Source organism: Aegilops tauschii, chromosome 1 (assembly GCF_002575655.3).
Source record: "Aegilops tauschii subsp. strangulata cultivar AL8/78 chromosome 1, Aet v6.0, whole genome shotgun sequence".
NCBI classification, from domain to species: domain Eukaryota; kingdom Viridiplantae; phylum Streptophyta; class Magnoliopsida; order Poales; family Poaceae; genus Aegilops; species Aegilops tauschii.
Genome location: NC_053035.3, coordinates 123225727 through 123243037, shown reverse-complemented (window position 1 = coordinate 123243037; position 17311 = coordinate 123225727).

The window sequence follows — 17311 nt, the reverse complement described above, 5'->3', positions numbered from 1 at the left end:
AAAGTATGACATGCTGGTAAGCAGTATGACTTATATCGCCCACAACTCACTTGTGTTCTACTCGTGCATAGCATCAACGCATAAAACCAGGCTCGGATGCCACTGTTGGGGAACGTAGTAATTTCAAAAAAATTCTACGCACACGCAAGATCATGGTGATGCATAGCAACGAGAGGGGAGAGTGTTGTCCACGTACCCACGTAGACCGATAGCGGAAGCGTTAACACAACGCGGTTGATGTAATCGTACATCTTCACGATCCGACCGATCAAGTACCGAACGCACGGCACCTCCGAGTTCAGCACACGTTCAGCTCGATGACGTCCCTCGAACTCCGATCCAGCCGAGTGTTGAGGGAGAGTTTCGTCAGCACGACGGCGTGGTGACAATGTTGATGTTCTACCGACGCAGGGCTTCGCCTAAGCACCGCTACGATATTATCGAGGTGTAATATGGTGGAGGGGGGCACCGCACACGGCTAAGAGATCAATGATCAATTGTTGTGTCTATGGGGTGCCCCCCTGCCCCCGTATATAAAGGAGCAAGGGGGGAGGCGGCCGGCCTAGGAGGAGGGCGCGCCAAGGGGGAGTCCTACTCCCACCGGGAGTAGGACTCCTCCTTTCCTTGTTGGAGTAGGAAAAGGGAAGGGAGAAGGAGAAAGAAGGAAGGGGGCGCCCCCCTCCCTAGTCCAATTCGGACTAGTCCATGGGGAGGGGTGCGGCCACCCTTTGGTGCCTTTCTCTCCTTTCCCGTATGGCCCATTAAGGCCCAATACGAATTCCCGTAACTCTCCGGTACTCCGAAAAATACCCGAATCACTCGGAACCTTTCCGAAGTCCGAATATAGCCGTCCAATATATCGATCTTTACGTCTCGGCCATTTCGAGACTCCTCGTCATGTCCCCGATCTCATCCGGGACTCCGAACTCCTTCGGTACATCAAAACACATAAACTCATAATATAACCGTCATCGTAACGTTAAGCGCGGACCCTACGGGTTCGAGAACTATGTAGACATGACCGAGACACCTCTCCGGTCAATAACCAATAGCGGAACCTGGATGCTCATATTGGCTCCCACATATTCTATGAAGATCTTTATCGGTCAGACCGCATAACAACATACGTTGTTCGCTTTGTCATCGGTATGTTACTTGCCCGAGATTCGATCGTCGGTATCTCAATACCTAGTTCAATCTCGTTACCGGCAAGTCTCTTTACTCGTTCCGTAATACATCATCCCGCAACTAACTCATTAGTTACAATGCTTGCAAGTCTTATAGTGATGTGCATTACCGAGTGGGCCCAGAGATACCTCTCCGACAATCGGAGTGACAAATCCTAATCTCGAAATACGCCAACCCAACAAGTACCTTTGGAGACACCTATAGAGCACCTTTATAATCACCCAGTTACGTTGTGATGTTTGGTAGCACACAAAGTGTTCCTCCGGTAAACGGGAGTTGCATAATCTCATAGTTATAGGAACATGTATAAGTCATGAAGAAAGCAATAGCAACATACTAAACGATCGAGTGCTAAGCTAACGGAATGGGTCAAGTCAATCACATCATTCTCCTAATGATGTGATCTCGTTAATCAAATGACAACCCATGTCAATGGCTAGGAAACTTAACCATCTTTGATCAACGAGCTAGTCAAGTAGAGGCATACTAGTGACACTCTGTTTGTCTATGTATTCACACATGTATTATGTTTCCGGTTAATACAATTCTAGCATGAATAATAAACATTTATCATGATATAAGGAAATAAATAATAACTTTATTATTGCCTCTAGGGCATATTTCCTTCATCTGGTGTTACAAAGGATCACATCAGCACGGCGACACTACGCCTACGATACTACACTTGCTCTATGCTAGCAACGGAACAACTCGTAGCAGCAGAATACTTCTAGCAGCGGAACAACGACGAAGGTGGTGAACTCCACTCTGCAGGGACTCTGGCTGGGACACGATCTAGCTCGCACGCGCGGTAACCTCGACAAGCAAACAATCAATCAAGGCATCACCTGCAATCTGGTATGACACGCCGGGTCAGTACATTGAATGTACTTGCAAGCTCACAACAACCAAAAGCATCAAGCAAAACAACAACATAGCATTAAGCAGGTTAATTAATTAACAACTACCATCATACGAAAGCAACTACTAATCATGATAAGAAACTACTGCAATACCGATAAACCATCATCTTAATCTCAACAACCATCTCCTCTTGACTATCCAGCCAAGCAATATAGCATCTTGATCACCTCATGATCCACCTGATCACCTCGTGATCAAAACATCCACATGATCACCTCGTGACCATATCAAAATCTAAATGATCATCCTCGAGATCATCTCAACATCATCATCATCCAACCAAACTATTACTGCTCACAATACATCAACATATAAATCACCTATAAGTCATTCCGTCATGTGAGTGTTGATCGAATGGTGTGACCTAGTATGAACTTGTGCCCATGAACAAGGACGCGGCTATCGATAGATTAAACACACACACTCTGCAGAGGTAGCACACTTTACCCACACCATAGAACACATGGCCTCGCACTCCCATTCGGGTGGACCAACGGTGTTCAGACAAAACCGACCTACTGCCATGACACTCTCCCGGCCACTCCGACCAACACCCCTTTAGGGTTCAGTCCTGGGTGGCCCAGTGCCTACCAAAGCATCAACGGCCACCGTCGTGGAAAAACACACACGGTCCCAAACGGGGACAAGAGATCTCAAAACCAACTATGGGCACACAAGGTTATGTCTGCTTATCGGGCCAGGGTAACGCACGCCCATAACCTTCCCTCGTTGGAGGCACCGGCGAGAGGCATGACAATAGACCGCATTAGGGCCTTCCCAAAAAAGGAAAATGTGGTTGCACTGGAAAAAGCCCAGTCGGTGGCACCTGACCAACTTAATGACGGAATTTATCCCCAACATATAACAGTGATAACTGATACTCCGCTATCATCTACCAACCTGTAATCCAAGTCATAGCAACATCCAACAAATAATCCAAAGCATACTATCGACATATCAAAATACTCCGAGGATAGCATAACACTTCTATCATGATGAATCCAAGGACGATAATACTACTACTCAAATATCAAGAACTAGCTATCCAACTATGATCCACATGCAAGCATCATACTCCAAAACATAATATCAACTAGCATCATGATGACAATAATACTAGCCACTAATAATCCAAAGGCAACATGTCATCCACATAATCATCAAAATATAAGTCCTAGAACTCCAAGAAATATCATGGCAATAGCAAGATCAAAACAATACTCCGAGAAATGCCATGAACAAATCATACAGAGCTAATGCAAATTTTAAACAAGTTGAAATAATTTAAACCATGTCACTACATTGCAATCATGCAAATGGAGGGTGTGGCTTGCCTGGGGTAGATGAAATCACCAGGAAGAAGTGCGAGAAACTCGCGGAAAGAATCGCCGAAAAACGTTCTCTCTCAGAGGGGGCTGATTAAGCACAAAGGCAAAATGGTCATTTCCAGTATGTCAAATCATAGTGAAAATGATACCAACAAAACGGTCTCGATGAAACGAAGAAGTGGGCTTTGGAATCACCTCATTTGGAGTTAGGACCAAGAAGTTATGAAGTGTTTTCTGCCAGGGCCTGGACATAAAAACAGAAAGCGTATTAGAAGGAAATACGTTTTCTAGAAGTGAAAACGCATTTTCATCTAAAGGAACATGAAATACGCTTTGGAGAAACTGAAGACGTAATCCAGAGGATTACGCCTCCACTTATCCACGTCAGCGTACCTGGCGTCCGCGCGTGGAGTCGCTGACGAGTGGGGTCGCGGGGCCCACGGCCAGCTGGCGGGGAGGGGAGTCATCTCCTTCTTCTCCTCGCTCGCTCCCGCGGAGCAAAGGGAGGTCACCGGCGCGGGAGCTCGTCTGGCCGGCTCCGGCCATCCCTCGCCTCACTCGACCTATGGACGACCTCAGCAGGAGGAGTCGCACTCGAAGGTGGAGGTCACGGGCTCCGGGGTGGACCGAGGCGACGACGGCATGAACTCCGACGGACGGCGGTTCGGACAGATGCGGGCATGGTGATGTGGCTGCTCCGGCAGCAAGGCGTGGGGTTGGGGAGGCTCGCAGGAGCATGGGGAAGACGAGGGTGGTGGTGTGAGGGGTGGACGAGCTCGGCGTTGAGCGAATTTATGTCGAGGCCGAGGCGGGCACGGCGGCCATGGAGGAGGAAAGGGAGGTGCTCGAGCTCAAATGAGTGTCTAGGGAGGGCTAGGGGAATGTGTGAGGTCGAGTGGTGAGGAGAAACAGGGATGGGGTGGCCTTATATAGGCAGGGGAGGGGTGTGTCGCGCTATCATCGTCGCGGACGCGTGTCCGGCGCCGCAGACGCGTGTGCACGCAAGCGAACTCGACGGTAGGCGACGGAGGAGGAGCAGTGGAGGGTCTCACGGGGCAGAGGAGGCCAAGGGAACACGGGGAGGAAGAAGATAGCGAGCTCCGAGCCAAACTGCCACTGTTCGCCCGTGGGCACGCGGCGGCGAGCGTTGGTGAGGAAGCTGCCGGAGGGGGAGAGGGGTCCAGGGGAACGGTGACGACGAGATGAAGACGTTGGACACGGTCACACGCGCGAAGGCGACGAGAGGAAGAGAGGCCAAAGCACAAACGATGTCCTGGACGCGCCACAGCGCATAGAGCGCGTGAATTGGCATGCCAGCCGCGCGGTCACCACGAGACAATGAACAGGGAGGTCACGAGAGGCAGGTAAATGGTGTCTAGCGCTATGTCCTTCCAAGATGGAGCATTGATGAGGCCATGGCTTGATCTGGGGTGCTATGGTTAAATGGTAATGGGCGTCTGAAGTTTTATGTATCAAACTTGGTCGTGCACTGCTGATTAACATGGAATTGATTGGTGCCAATGGAGTTGTCTGGGGTGATTAGATTAGGAAGGACTATCATCCTGTTAACTTTGAGAAGTTTTGGACCAAGATACATCATAGTTGCTTCACAACTGCATATTTGGTCCAGAATCAAGATCAGGAAGGTGCACTCACATAGAGTATCAACTTGAGCTTAAATTGGGCAAGGCAGGGTTATCTGGCCATATGAAGATGCTGTAAAAATTTCATACCAAATGGACAAGACAAAAAGGTACTTGTTTCACAAACATCCTCACTGACCAGAAACGAGACATAATTTTGGAGAAATATTGGCTTGATGAAATGGTCCCAAATTTGGTGGAGAGATGTTATTTGGGTAGGAGCACAATCTGGTAATTTCTCAGAATTAATGAAGAAATATAAAATATACTTGCTTCACAACTTGAAAATATTAACAGAATCAAAGATTTTGTCCTGTGCTCACATAGATGATTTATTGGGGCTGAAATTTGGAGGAGTGTAAATATATTAGCACATGAAGGAGTGTGCAAAATTTCAACTCATTTGGATAACCCTAGCTAGTACTTCCTTCACAATGCCTTCTGTCTGACAGAAACTTTGAAAAATTGCTGAGGAAGATTAGCTAGGCAAATAAATTTGAATTTTGGCATGAGGCAATGATTTGGATGAAATAGCATGCCCAAAAAGTTTGGGAGCCAACAAGGAAAGATAGGTGGCACTTCCTTCACAGAAAGCCACACTGGATAGAAATGACGGATAATTTTTGGGGAATCATTCTTGGGCTAGGCCAGGAAAGTTTGGGCATATTTGAGGAACATATGACCCAAAGAAATTATGAGAATTAATTGGAATTTTTGGGAGTGACAGAAATATAGGTTGCTTCACAACCTAGGGCATACAGGGTTATTCCTTTAACAGAAAAAGGAATAATCCCGAGAAAAGAATTTTAGGGTTGGGCTAGAATGGAAATGACATGATCTAGGGCTAGATTTGAGGACGATGAGTCACTTGGGAGAAGAAGAAATGATGATCTCCCAGGTTTCAAGGCTATAGAACCACTCCAAAAAGAAAAACAGAGCAAAACCAAAATAATTCAAAAGAAAAAGAAAAGGGCCAAAAACCAGGCTGTTACAAATGCATCAAGTCGAACTTTGTTTCGAGCACGCGTGGTACACAACCTCCGTAGGTAAACAACCGCTACACGCGTTCAAATTAGCACATGGGTTGCCATTTCGTACAGAAATGAGCTCCACCGTGTACCCGCGCAGGTGTGGCTGGGCACGAAGCATGAGTACATGCACCTATTCTCTTCGTGTACGTACACCACCTACATGGGGTTGTGTGAGAGAGATACAAACGTAGAGAGATATAGTGTGTGGGTTCGTGAGTGTTTTGGGGGGGTTGAGAAATAGACAAGCAATATATGTGGATGATATTTCAATCAAAAAATGTAACATATGCAATGTCTGTGAAATAGAGTCCTGGATATATCATATATAGAGAGGGGGCGATCCACGAGAAGAGAGTGGAGGTATCATCGTCTTGAGGTATCCATAGAATCGAAGAGAGGGATGATGTGTGTGTGTGCGCGCGCGATCGATAAAGAGTGCCATCGAATATGTGTGTGTGCCCACATCAAAGATATAGGGTGGCTGGCCTACTAGAACGTGAGAGGCGACAGGTGCAGTTTGTCTCTGTGGCATGGATACCTACCTACAGCGCTCGACTATCGGTGTGTGGTGGGGGTGGAGGGAGACCTAATTAACTATAGAGGTACAATGGCTGGTATATGTGTGTAGGAGAAGAGAGGCCTACCTTATGTATTGAGGGAGATCGATCGGCATCCATGCATATGTGTAGGAGAGGAATAAGGTTGGTAGAGAGACAGAGCTAGAGTGTTGGAGGGCTGGCGGTGGAGTTACTTCTAACAAATGGTGGGAGAGGCTTGCTAGACAAACAGAGGGCCCACCTGCAATATCAATAAGAGATGGGATGGCTTCCTGTCTGTGCACATGCGTGTGAGAGACGAGTCAGGAGGCATGCACGAATGATGAGGGGGGACGATATGGTTGTGGTAAGCAGACGTAACTACATAGGAAGATCAATCGTCCTTTGTCAGAGAAAGGAGAGACATAACTTGTGAGGTACGTCGATCGATGGGTGGGGGGAAATAGTTAAAGTCGACCTAGGTATATGTAGGGAGATCGATCGGTATACATGCATGTATGTGTTAGAAGCAAATAAGGCCCGGGGAGAAGGATAGAGAGAGAGAGAGAGAGAGAGAGAGAGAGAGATGCATCTAGGAGGTGGTGCGAGAAGCATACTATATTGAGGGGGAAGGAGTGTGTGAGTACGAGATCGATGAAAAGAGGGGTGGGAGTGAGGCATGGACGGTGAGAAGAGAAGAGGGAAAGCTTGTGTTTGTGGTAGGCACACCTGGCTAGAGAGGCATATAGATCGATGTGTGCCGTAAAGGTGCTGGGGGCCTACACACACCGTGGGTGAACGACCTAAAGTGAAAAGACGAATTTGCGCGATGGAGCTAGAGAATGCTGAGGGAGGGTGAGAGGGATGCGGGCGTGTGCATGCACGAGACAAAATTAGCGCTAGCTACAAAGATAAGAGGATTGTGTGGGTGTAAAAGACGAATAGAGATCATAATTCATTATAAAAAGTGAATTCGGATATTTGAAGAATTTATCAAAGTGTTTTAAACCGACGCATGCGTGAATATATATAATGGTGATACACATGGTGTGGTTATGTACATGTTATACTACATATAATATATTTTATCTCTACTCTTATAAAAACAGAGTTGTTGATGATGGTGTGCCTGCCATCCTGCAATATAGGCCGTCTCATTTATATCTGACGGATAGGAAGGAAACTATGGCAATTTTGAAAAAAGATACCTACACCCCTCTCCATATTTGCAAATAAGGCCTCCCCTCGATCATCTTGATGTTACATGGAACGCATGGGCATCTTGCTAGTACTACATATAATATATAGAACAGTGATTATAATTTGGGCTAATGTGTGGCTTTTGCAACTCAGGGCTAAATACTTGTCATAATGTAGGGGGCGGGGCACTATACTTTGTGTGATAAACACGGTGTATGTATGGAACATGGTTTAGATTATGAATATATAGTTAGTACATCAAATGTACTATTATTTGGAATCAACATCAAGTGTATTCAAAAATTGAATTCGAGTTCATATAGTACACATAGTTCATATCTATCTCTATAGTAATCATGTGGTGTGTTGTAAGGTAATACACGAATGATGGTTGAAGTTGGCAACAATCATGATTGTAGATTCTTATTGAAATAGAGAAACGAATTCAAATTTAGTTCGAATTGCAGCGGTAGTATAGACATTTGGAATGCGCTAAAATGTTGGTATGAGTAGGTTACATGCATTATACAGCCATCAAAAAATTTAATTGGACATAACATGGATTCATAGCTTTGAATAGCATTTGTATAGTAAAATAGGACAAGACTCTCTCTTTGTGTGGTGTGAATATTTTTATTTTTTCGTTTTTTTCGTTGAGGGAAGTGTGAATTGATTTGGTACGTACAAGTATAATATTACACGTTAGGCTTGTCCCTAAAATTCAACCCACGCCTTGTTATATCCCAAAATTTCAGATATCGAGCTCCCAAAACTGGCGCCTTCACAACCCGCGCCTTGCTATCCCAAAATTACAATGCGCGCGAAAACTCCCTCCAGCTGCCAAGTCCCGACACGCAAAATCCGCCTTCTAACCCTGAGCCGAAAGGGACGCTAGTTCAAATCGGTGGGGGTACTTTTGTAACACACCCTATATTTTGGACAAGCGTGTCCCTAAGTCATGGTTCCCCCCTTCCATCGCCTCCTTTTCGCCATTCGAAATCCCAGGCCGCCATAACCTCTCTGCTCTAGCCGCAAAACCCCACCCTCCTCCGTCCGCCACCTCACCGCTGCCCGGCCGGAGCCTCTTCCCCGACGATGTCGTCCATCTCGTCGTCCCGCCGGTTCAGCCGCCCCGTCCTCCACCTCCAAGGAGCTGCTCCGACGATCGCCTCGTCTATCACGGCTGCTCCATCCCCACAGCGCCACCTTAACCTGCTCCACCGAAACCGCAGCATCCTCACTGACTCCTTGGACGAAGCCGAGGCCTACTCGGCGCCACCAAAGAGGTTGTACAGTCATTCATCGCACCTTCTCCTTAACTCGACCTCCCGGTGCCGACGTTGCTCCATCCCGCACCCCCATGGAGCGGCTACCTCGAAGCCGGCGCCACGGGCGACATCTCCACGGCGGCTCTCCCCTAGTGCGAGGCCCCTTCGGCGGCGGCGTCCATACCAGCCGAATCTGCTGCTGCTGCTGCTCCGGCTCTCGCTCGCTCGCGCATCTGCTGCTTCTCCGGCTCTCGCTCGCGCTGCTGCTGCTCTTCCCCTCGCTCGTGATGCTGCTCTGCTCCGATTTAGCTACACTTCAGTCGACTGAATCGACTTTTGGGTCAGTCGATTTTCAGGGGGTGGGGGGCTCACCGGAGTTAAGGAAGAACCACCCGCAGCGGGGAGGGGGGCTCACCGGAGATGTACCCCGCTATCTATCTTAGGGTTCAGGGTGGGGGCGGTGGTCACCGGTGGTGGGGGCGCGGTGGTGGGGCGGTGTCGTGGGGATCGCTTGAGAAAAAGCTTGGCGCGGGGGGGGCCAGAGGGCTGGCTGGGGCGGCGGCGGACCGGCGGTGGGGAGTTGTTTCGGGGCGGCGAGGCGGCGGCGGACCGGCGGTGGGGAGTTGTTTCGGGCCGAGGCGGCGCGAGGGCCGGCGGTTCGGCCGGTGGTGGCTGGCGGCTCAGGGGGTGCAGGTTGAAGATGAACTGCAGGCCCTCCCTAAACTACATGTGAAGTGCCTCTCTGCTACCATTGAGTTCAGTTTCGACAGTAACATTCGGATTCCACAGTAAATTTCAGTTTCGACAGTTAAGTTCAGAGTCAACTGTTTTTACCTCATCTGTTGTAGTCAGGTGGTTTTTGGTGATGTAAATTTTACGAGCATAATAGGTTTGGTGCCAAAAATAGGCATGCCAATGTTTGGCATTGTGCCAAATATTCGCTACTACTTGGTTGGTTACCGAGTTATCTTGCCTATCTCACATAAAGTTGCCAATATTTGGCAAGTCTTGGTATTGCCAATATTTGGCAAGTCCAACATTTGGCTAGCCAAATATTGGCAGCAAACCAATCATGCTCGTAAATCTATCACTTTTTGGTAATGTATTTTACATCATCTATAGGAGATGCTATTAGAATCCCACTTGAGATTAATGATGTCTGTCTTGTGCTGCTTCAGCCTCGACGTCTTACGGCTCACCGGAGCTGCTCCAACGACGGAACGGTCCATCATAACAGAGCAGTGCCCTGGACGCCGTCTACAGATTCCTTAGATCTTCCTCCACACCTCCGACAGCCACCTCTGCCTAAACTTCTTCAGCGACCAACCCAATGATGCTGAGGTCGACACGGCTACGACAAAGAGGTTGTACACTTCTCGCATCACTTATTACTCTACATTCATGTCGATCCATTAGGGCTATTTTGATTCAATGGAAAAACATAGCAATAGGACATTTTCCTATGGCACTCTACTATTCAATTATTCATGCATTTTGTTGAAAGGAATGGAGCAAAACATCCACCTGAACCTACTTTTCAAAATCCTATGCATGAAAACAATACCAAGTGCATTAGTGGCAGAATAACATTCTAACTGTAGACGCTTTCATATGGTTTCACTTTATTTTGGCCATGTTTCTTTGCATTCCTCCGCTCCTCCAATTCCTGTGAACCAGACACCCATGTTGACAGAAATCATGTGTTCACAAATGCTCTGTTTCCCATGTGCATTCCTAACCTATTCCAATGTGTTTCCTCCTCTCCCTGCGTTTTTAGAATCATGCAGCCAAATGAGCCCTTACAGAATTACTTCAGTTACACGTAGGTGTCGAAGAAAACTTTGTGTGGTTTGTCCTGCTCCCGCCGCGACGTCGTCCACCTCACCTGAGTTGCTCCATCGACAGAAGCATCCACCAAACCAGACATCACGACTCCTGACCGTCTTTCGCCGCCTCAGATCTCCTTCCCTGCCGCCGGCACCCACCGCAACGGCATCACCATCATCGACTCAGCAGATGAACCTGAGGAGTACACGGGTCCACAAGAGAGGTCGCACTCTTTTGTTTCTGCTTATATTATGCATTGCTTAATATTACCTGCTACATTATTGTCCTGTTCACCTCTTAGACTCCAAGTCAGGTCCAAATTGATGTTGAAACTTGAGTTCTAAATTAGTTGTGGGGCACATATCGAGGCAGCAATGAATAGTATCTCTGTCTGATATCTGGTTCACCTAGGGTATGCCTATGTACTACTTGGCAATAGAAGACTTGGTAGTTTAATCTTTTCCACCTTACTAATGAATTGGTTCACCAAAATGAGTTTCATTTACTAGTACATGCTAAACCTGTTATGTGTCTGCTTGTTTCTTCTTTTAGAATGCTGACACAATATTGGGGAAGAGTGCCTTATTAAGCAATGGTAAAGGAAGTAATGCAGATAAGATTCAGGATAGTGAGACATCCTTGTTGGTCTCCAACAAAGCTGATAAAACAGCTAAGGAAAACTATCTTGAAGACAGTGAGACAACCCCAAAGTTCTGTCTTGGTTTACTATTCAAGTTACTGGACACTACCGCTTGCACAAGCTATTCAAACTCACTGTCTGAATCAGTTTGGTTTCTTGAGTCTCAACTACAAGATGAAAGACATAGATCAGTTGTGCTACAACAAGAAGCGGAAGGACTGCAGAAGTCCCTGGAGCATTTAGATGCATACTTTCTGGTGCAATAGCAAGCGTTGGAGGATTTTAGTGCCAAACAGGACAAAGCTAATAAGCTTGCTAAGCTTGCTAAGCTTATTGCTAGCATGGTGGATACCCAGGATAACGTTTCTTGAGCTCTTCTGAAGTTGTTTCAGTTATGGACTTGTTTTGCTGCTGTGTTTATTTGCACTGGTGGCCAATTTTGACAGCCAGTGTATGTAATATGCTGCTTTGTTCCCTATATTTGCACTGGTGGCGAACTTTGATGCCCAGTGGATGTAATATGTGTAATAGTTGTAATAGGCTAGCGTTAATTGCTTGCTTATTTATTTCCTTATTGTCTTGTTTAGTTGTTTGCTTGTAGTCACTGCGGTTCTTTTTCTGCGTTTTTCTAGTGGCCACAATAACCTATTTTTGGTAACTAGGCCGCAATAATCATGGCAACACATGGACTGTTGTAACCATGGGCCTCCTGCGGGACGTAGGATCCATGGACTTTCTACGGGTCATATGATCCATGGGCCTTCTACAGGCCGTTGGATCCATTGGTCTTCTACAGGGCGTAGGATCCATGGGCCTTCTACGGGGCGTATAATCATTTCGCCAAACATTGGTCGTACTATTCGTGGACCATAACGGGCCGTTAATAGGCCATATTTGATAATGCTATGAAAACAGCCCAACGGATTAATGGGCCACAAACGGGCCGAATGTAACCACAGGCTGAATTTGGCCCACAAACGGAACAGGCCAGTAACAGACCATAACTAAACGAATTCTAGAAATGAGCCCAAGAATAAATGGGCCCTTAGAAGGCCGAAAGTTAACACGGGTTGGAAACGGCCGACGGAATAATGGGTCATTAATGGGTATAAAGCGATACATTGTTCATCATGGGCCAGTTTCATCTCACGCCTTCAATGGGCCCAGAGTTACAAAGGGCCTCATATGGGCCGCAAGACATCATAGGCCATACATGGGCCGGAATTTACAACGGGCTGGAATCATATTGGACGGCCCAGATGAAGCTACTGGACTTAATTCTGATAGGCCGTAACGGGCCAAAGTTAGCGGCCGTAAATGGGCTATATACGAACAGGCCGTTAACAGGCTTTCCGTGGGCCGGCTTATTACCTTTTGACCAAGTCAAACAGGCCGGTCTTTTAACCGGAATGGGCCTCTCTTGGGTCGTGCCACGTGTTGACGTATCATACGCGCCTCCTGTCCAATGAGTGGATGACATCTGTCCCAACGGTGAGCCAACACGTCTTTCCTCTGGCCAATGAGAATTTTACACGTGGAAAATCCCCATTGGTCCGGGCTGTTAACGGGTTATCGGATCCAAAACCGGACCCGATAGATTAACAGCGACCTGTTACGGTGGATGCCACGTGTCGGTTACCCTTGACGAAAACACTTCCATGACGCGCCATTTATCATCATGGAAGTGGACACCTCCGTGATGATAATTTTGGTAATGTCATGGAACACTTCTACGACAGCACGGGTATGACTATCTTGATTCTGTCATAAAATTGTCATGGATGTACATGCATGACAGAAAACGTGACCTACTGTGACAAACACGTATCATCACGGAAGTGTATTTTTTTGTAGTGTAAGGAATGAGCAACAAACTTGTTGGTAAACATACATACTAATGTGTGTAGTCCAATGAGCGTTGTTGCTAGTAGTGGATTTATCTATCTTCAGTAATGACTCCAGTATGTGTGTGAATATTTTATTAATGAGACATTAGTCTGGATCTTTTAAAATAGTTCAAAAGGTTTTCAGAATGAAGTAGAAATTATTGTAACAAGAAAATTATGTTTCTGCAATTAGACTGTGGAAAGAAATATTTGAGTTACAAGTTTAGCAAATGTCTCGTGAGTTGTGAAAGGAGTTTCAGAACTTGCACCTTCCAAAACACCACTGGAAGTGGAGTGTCCGAGAAGATGTTATCAAACCATGACATGGTAAGATCAAAGATGGCATTAATAAATTTGACATTATCCTTTTTGAAGTGATGCTTTAGATACTATGACTTTTACACTGAAAAGAGTGTCATCAAAACTATTGAAATAACGCCATGGTATGGTACGCCAATCCATGTTTTGTTTTTATTAACATTTGGAATATGAGACATGTGTAAAGTGTTTACAAACCTATTTCAAATTAGATAAGTGCCACTTTGTAGGTTATCCCAAATTGTTGGGAATTCCTCTATCACTATCCGAGGGCAAAGTGTTTGCCACATAGAGCGGTATATTTTGAAGAAAATATTTCTTGCAGAAGAGTGAGTGGGGGGACAGTTCAGTTCGACAAGATAACAAAATCTTCGTCATCGCACCATAGGAAAGAATCGTTGGTAGTAGTTCCAGAGTTTCCTATAGTGATTGATACGAAAACCTCTACATGAGATGTATGGACTTCGGTCGAACTTGCAGTTGAACCATGTAGGTTAGGCAAAACTCATGCAAACCTCTAAGGTGTGCAAACGTGATATTGTTGTTACAACAATATACCTAGCTATGATACACAAGGAAGCGTTGTTGAGCCCTCACTCAGGAATTGGTTAAATGCAAAAATTACCCGCAATTGTATTCATATACATGATTCAAGATTAGATCTTGATAAACCCTCCGGAAGACTTAGAGTCTAACAAATATTAATGAAACTATAAATTGATGTGGATAAAAAAATTATACATGGAGCTCGACTTGTTGCAAATAACATATTCAAGATGTTGACTATGATGAGACTGTCTCACAGTAGCGATGCTTAAAGTCAGTTCGGGTTATAATAGTAATTAATACGTATTTTAGTTATGAGATATGATAGACGGAGGCCAAAAGGATTTCCATGAGATGAAAATACAACCAAGGACGTGTATATGATACATTCCAATGTATTTTGTTGATCTAGAGGATGCCGGTGAGTGTGCTAACTACAGAGATCCAGAAATGGACAGAAGAAAGCATAATAGAGTTGGAATATTCGTGTTGATGAAATAGTCAAAGAGTTTGATTTCATCAAGGATAGTGAAGATGCTTGTGTTTACAAGAAAGTAAGTGAGAGCGTAATAATATTTCTGAACTTTTTGTGCATGACACACTATTGATTGGAATATTATTAATTTCTTGACACGAATTTGGACTTCATTGAAAATAATTTTTCATTGAAAGTACTTGGGCTATGTAGCCTTGGTATCAGGCATAATAATTTATGGAGATAGAATTGTCTAATAGGGCTAACCCAAAATACATATTGACAAGATGCTAAAACATTTTAGCAACGCCAAGAATAGTTTCTTACCGAAGTCATTGTCAGTGTCAAAACCGGCAGATCTCGGGTAGGGGGTCCGGAGATGTGTGTCTAAGGATCGATGGTAACAAGGGACAATAGGGACACGGTGTTTACCCAGGTTTGGGCCCTCTTAAAGGAGGTAAAACCCTATGTCTTGCTTGATTGTATTTGATATGTATAGGGGTTGCGAGAGTTGATCTACCTCGAGATCATAATGGCTAAACCCTAGTTGTCTAGCCTATGATTATTCTGATAGCCTCTACGGACTAAACCCTCTGTTTTATATACACACCGGAGGGGCCTAGGGTTGTACAGAGTCGGTTTGCAGAGGAAGGAAATAGTACATCCGGACACCAAACTTGCCGTCCATGCATATAGGAGTCCTACCCGGACACGGGGGTTAGTCTTCTGCTTTATCTTCACGGCCCATCAGTCCGGCCCATATCAAATAGACCAGACACCCGAGGACCCCCCCCCCCCCCCCCCGCCAATCCAGGACTCCCTCAGTAGCCCCAGAACCAGTCTTCAACGACGATGTGTTCGGCACGCGGATTATCTTCGGCATCGCAAGGCGGGTTCCTTCTCCTGAATATTTTAAGTTAGCTTCCTGCATAAAGGAACTGTATCCGGCTCTGCATAATCAATACAACCCTTAGCCATGAAGGCAAGACGTCAAAATTGGAACAATGTCTTTTATTGACAACTTTTCGGTGAAGCATCACACTTGACTCTTTAGCATTTCGAACTGTTTTCACGCCTCCCGTTTCGCGTTTCGAGGTCTAGCCACCATTGGCACGTCTCGTCAAAACAGATATCATGCCCGTCCATTACGGGATTCTCATCAATATGGTTTGGGTAACCCAACCGCGCCTTACGCACGATCTCATTGGGAACAGGCGAGGTTTATGGCTTGAGAGGGGGATGTTTGGTATTTTCACCGTCTATAAGAGGATAAAGATCCCTCCTTTTTCCTCACGCCTTCCTCTAGATCCTATCTTCCAACCTCCAAGCTCTAGCACCCACAACTCCAACCTCCTCCACCGCCGCCACCCTTGTCAGCAATGGCCGGGTCTGGCTCCAAAGGCAAGTGGGAGGCCTCCTCCGTCACCGAAAAGGACGTCAAGGATCTCCGGAGCGCGGGCTATCTGTCCGCGGATATCGCGCATAGGATCTCTGACAAAGATCAAGTTATCCCTACTCCGGAGCCTGGTGAGAGGGTCATGTTCATCCCCCATTTCCACCGGGGGCTAGGGTTTCCCCTCCAACCCTTCGTCCGGGGCCTTATGTTCTACTACGGGTTAGATTTCCATGATCTAGCCCCAAATTCGTTCCTCCACATATCGGCGTTTATCGTCAAGTGTGAGGCTCTTCTCCGCATCCCCCCACACATCAGCATGTGGCTCAAGGTCTTCAATCTGAAGCCAAAGGTGGTCGACGGACAGCATGCGGACTATGGCAGGGCTATGGTAAGTAAGCTCCCCAACGTCGTCTGGCCCAAAGGGGTATTCGTAGAGATAGTCAAGGTGTGGCAGCAGGAGTGGTTCTACATCACCGAACCCCACGACGCCAACTGGGCGGCCACGCCTGACTTTAGATCCGGACCCCCCACGAGACTCACCTCATGGACCGCCAAGGGCCTTGATTGTGGGTCCCAACCGGAGGTGAAGGTGCTACAGAAACGCATATCCAACATGTTGGGTGCAGACACTGGTCTCACAAACATGATTCAAGTGATGCTCTTTCGCCGCATCCTTCCCTGCCAGCTCCGGGCCTCCCCCATGTGGGAGTTCAATCCGGAGGAGCCACGGACCCTGAAGCGCTTCTTTGGCACCACACACGAAGATATATGGAAGCAGCTCTTCAAGGCCCAGAAAAAGTGGCCGAAGAAGACCAAGGACATCAGACTCGACATCGAGAACCCGGCCTCGACGGTAAGCATAATCTTTTAGAAGACCTATCCGGTCAATACTTCAGATATAATAAAGATTATATTGCCTGCTTTCCGTAGAGGGCTGGACGGCAAATGCGGAGTGGATCAACTGTCCGGCACCACTGCCTGAGAACCCGGCCACACCCCAGGTAACAGAGATGCTGGTCCCGGCGCCCTATCAAGCGCCAGAGAAGAAGACCAAGAAGAAGAAAGGCAAGGAGGCCAAGGCCGGCCCCCGCCATAAAGGTCCTTC